Raw genomic sequence first — 6967 nt, forward strand, 5'->3', positions numbered from 1 at the left:
CTTCCCTCCTTCCTTTCTTCTCATCCTTTCTCATTTCCTTCCTAATACTGGGGATGAAATCCAGGGCCTTTGTGTCTATACATTTAGCACTGAGCTACATCCTCATACCTCAGATGACCCCATCCTGCCTCTCGGCCAGGACAGGTCATTAGTAGTTCTCCCTGGTGTCTTGGAACATGTGACACCTTGGAAAGCTGACATGTACCCCTTTCTTGTTATCCAGATATACTTCTGAAGATTGGGTGATGGTCCAAGAACAGGAGCTGGGAGAAGAATAAGAACAAAAGCAAGATACTGGTGTCTTTCCTAGTGGAGCGAGCCCAGGAGAGGGGGAGTTTCCTAGGACTTCCTGTGTTACCTTAAGAAAGGTTAGCATGGGGCCTGAGAATAGTGGAATTGCGATCTTGTGTGCTTTCAGACTCTGATGCAGTCGCCTAGCAGGAACCCTCTAGAGACATGCCCCAGATTCCACATTATAAACCTGTGTGTGTGTGTGTGTGTGTGTGTGTGTGTGTGTGTGTGGTATGTGTGTATGTACAAATACATACATGGCTGTGGAGACCAGAGTGATTTTTACGAGGCAAAGTCTCTGACTAGTCTAGAGCTTGCCATGCAACTAAGTTTGCTGGCTAACAAGTTCTGGGGATCTGTCTCCTCCTCCCAGAGCAGGGATTATAGACGCAAAACACTACAGTAGGGTATCTTCCTTCATGACCTGGAGTTTGATGTGTAGACCAGGATTACCTCAAATGTACACAGATCCTCCTGCCTCCGCCGCCTTAGAGCTGAGATTAAAGGTGTGGCCCACCACATGCAGCCCACATCAGATTTTCTTTAAATATGGGTACTGGGATTGAACTTAGGACCTTATGCTTGCAAGGCAAACACTTTACTGACAGAGCCATCTCCCCAGCCCTGCAAACCAACCAACTGTTAATAGAACCAAAACACATATTTCAGTGCCACAGAATGTTTTGAAAGAAAGACTATTTTTATAAGATTTATGTAACTTTTCTCTTACATATGTGAGTGTTTGCCTACATACAAGTGTGTGATCATGTGTGCCTGGCACCTTCAAAACGCAGAACCCTTAGAACTAGAGTTACAGGTAGTTATGAGCTGCCACATAGGTACTGGGACTCGAACCCAGGTCCTCTGGTAGGACAGCGAGTATTCTTAACTGATGAGCCATCTCTCCAGTTCTAGAAAGGCTACTCCCGTAAAACTGTTTCCCTCAGAATCTTTTGAAAATACCACCTCCTTAGAGTCTGCATCAAATCATGGCCTACTGTCAAATGTGTTTGTGAGCAATCTTGGAATAAACTCCTGAAGGGATCAAGGAGGGGGATTCAGGACTGGGCCAAGTGAGAAGAGAAAGAGGCCATCTTGTCTTTCCCTGTATTAGGATCCTGTGAACAAGAAACCCAGAGGTTTGGCTGATAATGACACTGGGGTTTCCCCCCCAACACTCTGAAAGCTGTGTCTCCTTCCGCTGGTCACGCTCTGTAAACACAGAATGTCCACGAAGCTTTGAACATCTCTTTCTTTAATAAAAACAGACAAGATTACAAAGGGAGTCAAGAAAAGCCTCTAATATAAGAAGAAAGAAAAACAAACAGGCAACAGGAGCCCCGAGGAAACAAAACCCATGCGGGAAGCAGAATAAAACCTACAACTAAATGATCTTAATGTTCAGTGTGCTCAGAAGATCAAGAGGAGGCACGGTCACTGTAGAAAAAGAGCGGGATGCTGAGAAAACAACCCAGTGGGAAGGAGAACTGAGAGGAAGAAAAAGCAGGGGTCGCCAGAGTAAAAAGTCATTTAAATAGATCAGAAGACGTACTCCTTTAAAAGTAGGCCAAAACAAGAAAGGTAGAAGTTAGAGAATACTTCTTAGGCCTGGCAAGATGGCTCCATTCCCACATCCTATGTGGTAGAAAGAGAGAACCGTCTCCCACAGATTGTCTGCTGACTGCCATGAGCATGTTACAGCGTAGGTAACTAGCTCCCTCCCCTACATGCAGACTAAAAAAATAAATAGACAAGTTTTATTTTAAAAAGAAAATATCTAAAAATAATTATCCCAAAGGACTTTAAATCGTAGTTGAGAACAAACAGAGAAAGTAGTGAAGAGGAAGTTAGAAAGGAAATATTACAAAGAAATTTCTCAGAACTGAAGAATGTAATGTTCAAACCCAGAGGGTCCACTGTGTGCCTGGCCGACGAACCAGGAGTTAGGCCTTGCCAACACACATCATGCCAAAATTCCAGGACGCTAAGAACAAATATAAGATCATAAAAGGCTTTTAGAGAAGAAGACAGATTAAAAACAAAATTTCAGACCTGAAAAGATATTAGATGCTTATCTATGTGCCTTAAAACATTGAAAACAATAACTTCCAGCCAATAATTCTACCCATATTCTAGACTCCATTAGACTCTATTAATAACTCTAGCATATAGAAGGTTAAAGATGCTGCCAGATTTGTTGGCTGTCAGAATTTTGTTTCCCAAACCCTTCTGTGGGAGCTGCTGAAGGATGAACTCAGCAAAATGATGAGTGAGCTGGGGGACAATGGACCCAGGAACAGAAATTCATGTCAGAAAACAGATACTGTGCATTTCCAGGATAACAGATTTTTTTAAAAAAACTTTTAAAAAAAGATGTATTTATTATATATTATAAGTACACTGTAGCTGTCTTCAGACACACCAGAAGAGGGCATCAGATCCCATTACAGATGGTTGTGAGCCACCATGTGGTTGCTGGGATTTGAACTCAGGACCTCTGGAAGAGCAGCCAGTGCTCTTAACCACTGAGCCATCTCTCCAGCCCCAATAATAGATTTAAAAAATAAATAAATAAATAAATAAAAAGTCTTAAAATATGTGCAGAGTTCCCTGTCCACAGTGGTACAGACTTGGTGTGTGTGTGTGTGTGTGTGTGTGTGTGTGTGTGTGTGTGTGTGTGTGTGTCTCAGATCCTCAAACTTGTCTGAAAAAGCATTTTTCCAACTAAGTCATCTCCCTAGCCTTAAACACAGGATGTGGTGGCACAGGTTTGTAATAGCACTTGAAAGTTCACCTGTTCAATGCCAGCCTGGTCTACATGGCAAGACCTTGTCTCAAAAGAAACAAAACAAAGACCAACATTAGTTGACTTGTTTGTTTGAGCCAGGGTTTCTTTGCTACCCTGGCTGTTCTAAAACTCCTTTTGTAGATCAGCCTGGCCCAAACTCACAGAGATCCACCTGCTTCTGCCTCCCATGTGCTGGGATTAAAGGCATGGGCCAAAGCACTCAGCTTTAAAAAAATATTTAGTTATATGATTTTATATATAAATTTTATATAATTTTTTTTCTTTTCTATTTTTCAGAGCTGGGGACCGAACCCAGGGCCTTGCGCTTGTTAGGCAAGCGCTCTACCACTGAGCTAAATCCCCAACCTATATAATTTTAAATATATATTTAAAAGTCTAATTTTGCTGAGCACGGTGGTAAACACCTTTAATCCCAATACTCGGAAGGCAAAGACAATAGATCTCTGTGAGTTCAAGGTCAGTCTGATCTACAAATCAAGTTCCAGGACAGTCAGGGATACGTGTAGAAACCCTGTCTCAAAAAACCAAACCAAATAAATAAAATAAAATTATGTGCATTACATTTTTTTGCAAATATTTAAACCATTTATTACCATTAAGTTACAGATCTGAATTACATATGGAAAACACCAATACTTGTTATCATTGGAAATTATGTGTAGACATGTGACCAACTGAGGGTTATACTATAGTCATTAAAGAAAAAGTCAAGAATTTTGAGGACTTAAGTGCTTGTAGTTTTGTTCCCTTGGGTTTTTTTTATTACACAAATCCCAATAGATAATATACTGCTACAGATTGCTATAGATAAAATCATCATTCAAAATTATTAAATTAGTTGAGCATTTTGAACTACTCTTGATGAAGACAAAGTTTAGCATTGAGAAGGCAGCAGAGTTGGTTTAGTGGCTCTCGGCTAGTCAATAATGTTGGCATGGTCATTAAAGATAGTGTTCCGTGTTTTCCCCTCAGCACGACTATTCATGCTGACATGATCTGTGGCTGCAGCAGTGACTGGAGCACGGTCCCTTTCAAGAGCTGGTCCTTGCACTGCTACGCAGATGGCCGCGTACTCATCTCGTAGTGGATAAGTCGTCCTCCCTAAATGAGCTGAGCTACTTCGTCTGTTACATGGCGCGCAAACAGAAGCCAGTTTCGAGGTTGTACCTTGTAGGCAAATCTCACGAGTGTCAGAGAATAGCAACAGGGGGCGAAAGTCATCCGCCCACTGATAATCCCTGGAGATTTCATGTCGTTGATAGCAGCAATGGGGAGACCTCAGTTGGTAACTGGGCCCCAGAAGTGCATACACATGAGATAGTCCCGGAAGTCCTTGCTCCGGACATAGTCTGCAGCTTCACGCTTTACGCACCAGCGCTCCAGCAATGGCCTTGCCGTTGGTGTTGAAGCCACTACCTAGAGAGACGACACCAGGGTCGACCCGGCTGAGGCCCTCTGCACTCTCACCCCTACAGTTTTGATAAAGATAAGAAAATTTGACTGCCCAGTGGTTGCCCTGCCGAGGGAGACACTTGTCTTAGCTAGCGTTAGGCTTGGCACCTGCAGCTTGCCCTGCTGTCCCCTTTTCCTTGTCACCTGTCATTATCCCATTTAGATGGGGCTGCGAGAGTCAGAGCAGCTTGGACAGGTTTTTATAGGCGCTAGACAAGGGACCATAGACCCCCAAATTTAGGAGGAACCTCATGGGCCAGCATCCTGTCTCAAGGCAATGTTGGACACTGTCCACATTATCCAGAGGCCCAGTATATTAACAGAGTGGCTTTGGTGACTGTGAACACCACTCTTGGACTGCCTTGCTTCATAAAATCCAATAACTCCTTTAATTAGGTATGAACTGTATGAGTTATTTAATGTCTCTGTGTCTCATTTTCGTCATTGATTAAACGGGGTTAACCGAGCCTCCTTAAATAGGGTGGTAACAAGTTTACTTCTGCAAGCACGCATGAACACCCTGCCCAGTGGCAGAGACGCAGAGGCCCAATGAATGCTAGCTATTATTTTCATTTGTCACAGCTGTCATAGATGAGGTCCTGGCAGGAAAAGTGACATGCACAATGTCACATGCAGATTAGAGTCAGCGAGGACTGGTGCCTGGGACTCTTCTGTCTCCTGGCAATGCTACCCCCTTGTACCTCTTCCTGACGCTTAAATACAAGCAGAGCATCCTTGGACAGACAACACGAAAGCTAAAAGGAGTGGCAGCCGAGGGACAAGACAAAGAAGAAAGGACCTGCGCTGTTTTCTCTGTGTTCTTGTCTGTCTGTCTCTGTCCACCTGTCACTGAACCCAGGTCCTTGTGCACATGAAGCAAGCACTTTAACCGACTGAGCTACATCTCCGGCCCCTTCCTGTGGTTTTAAATGTTCAAACCACGTGACTGTATTATTAGCACACACCAAAGAGGCAAACGGAGGGTTGAACTGAAAAACAGGATTAGTGGTGCGGTTCTCCTAGCGGGAGCAAACAGGCAAAGAGGATTGACTTCTAGGCCACTGTGGAGCCAGATGTGAATCACTGCAGCTTTTCAGTAAAAGCAAACTTCGTTTGGGATTTACAGAGCCAACTAACTGTAGGACAGAACGCAAGTCAAGGGCTGCTCGTTAGTCAAAAGCTCTGAGAGGCCGAGGTTTCCTTGGCCACAGGTGAAGCTATCTTCCCGTGCAATGGAAATTTCCACCTTGGCACCTTGCAAATGAACCCCCAACCCCACCCCACCCCACCCCCACACACACACTTTGCATCCCGGCCCGCATTTGGATAACCGTTCTGGAAAACATGATTAAGATTACAGAAACTGGGTTTTTTTTCCTTCCTTAAATTGGGGACGACAGTGGGGACAGAATTTGTTTTTCAAGGGAGGGAACTATGTCCCAGAAATAACTGCGCTGAGATGGCAGGCGCTGGCAGAGAGCTGGAGGCTCCAGGGCAACGCTCCCGGGCTGTTGACTTTGGACGGCCGGCCTGCACACTGTAAACAATTGCTGAAGCGATTTCTTACCTCTGCGAATGTCTTGTTTGGACAAGGGTCCCACCCGCCCCAACTCTTCTTTAAAAAGCAGTTTTATCATTTGTTTGCAAAAATGTTCAATCCCCTCCCTTTTCTTGTTCCCTCCGTGGCTTTGGTCCCCCCCCCCCAAGAGCCAGATGAAGAACCAAACTCCCCACTCCTTTTATAAACCGTTCCAGGTCCGTTGGACCAATATCACCCAGCAACGCGACTTACAAGAGTCTGTTAAGGTATTTTCGTTGTTGTTAAGCAAGTGGCTTGAGGTTTGGTTTTTTGTTTTTTTGTTTTTTTTTTTTCTTTTTCCTTCCTTCTTCATCCTCGTTTATTACATTTTTAACTACTAACACAATAAAAATCTGCACACACAGATTGAGAAAGCAATAAAACCCAGCTCCTAATGTGTTGGCCTGCACGGGTAAATACTCCTTCTAGACACTGATGGAACAGATTCGTTCTCAACCACCGTCTCAAGATGTCAGACTGGGAAATGAAACTGGTCTTCTATAAGGAAGAAAGCGTAGGAGGACCGGAGGGAGCTGTGTGGGCTGCTGGCCCTGGTGGAGCCGCGGAGAGGTTGGGGGATGGGCAGCCCACTCTGAAAAGCAGCCAGGACTCCAGCGGCTCCAAAAGAAGGAATATTCTGTTCCTGACCACCCAGGGACAAGGCCAGCCACAGAGCAGATGAGGAGTGAGATAGGAGAACCTACACTGCCGCCAGCTCCGAAAGAGAAAGGAAGAAGGGGGAAGAGAGAGGGAGGGATGGAGGGTGGGGGTGGGGCAGGCTGTCTTCCAGCTGAAATAGTCCCAGCTGGAAACAGAAGCCACTCTAAGCTGGATAA

The 6967-nt window shown here is 44.6% G+C and overlaps 1 pseudogene; it reads right to left on the minus strand.

The window, feature by feature from the left end:
* Window positions 1–4056: 4056 nt before the first annotated feature.
* LOC116908281 lies at window positions 4057–4429 on the minus strand (annotated as a pseudogene).
* Window positions 4430–6967: the final 2538 nt, after the last annotated feature.

The sequence above is a fragment of the Rattus rattus genome, chromosome 8, assembly GCF_011064425.1.
Source record: "Rattus rattus isolate New Zealand chromosome 8, Rrattus_CSIRO_v1, whole genome shotgun sequence".
Classification (NCBI taxonomy): Eukaryota; Metazoa; Chordata; class Mammalia; order Rodentia; family Muridae; genus Rattus; species Rattus rattus.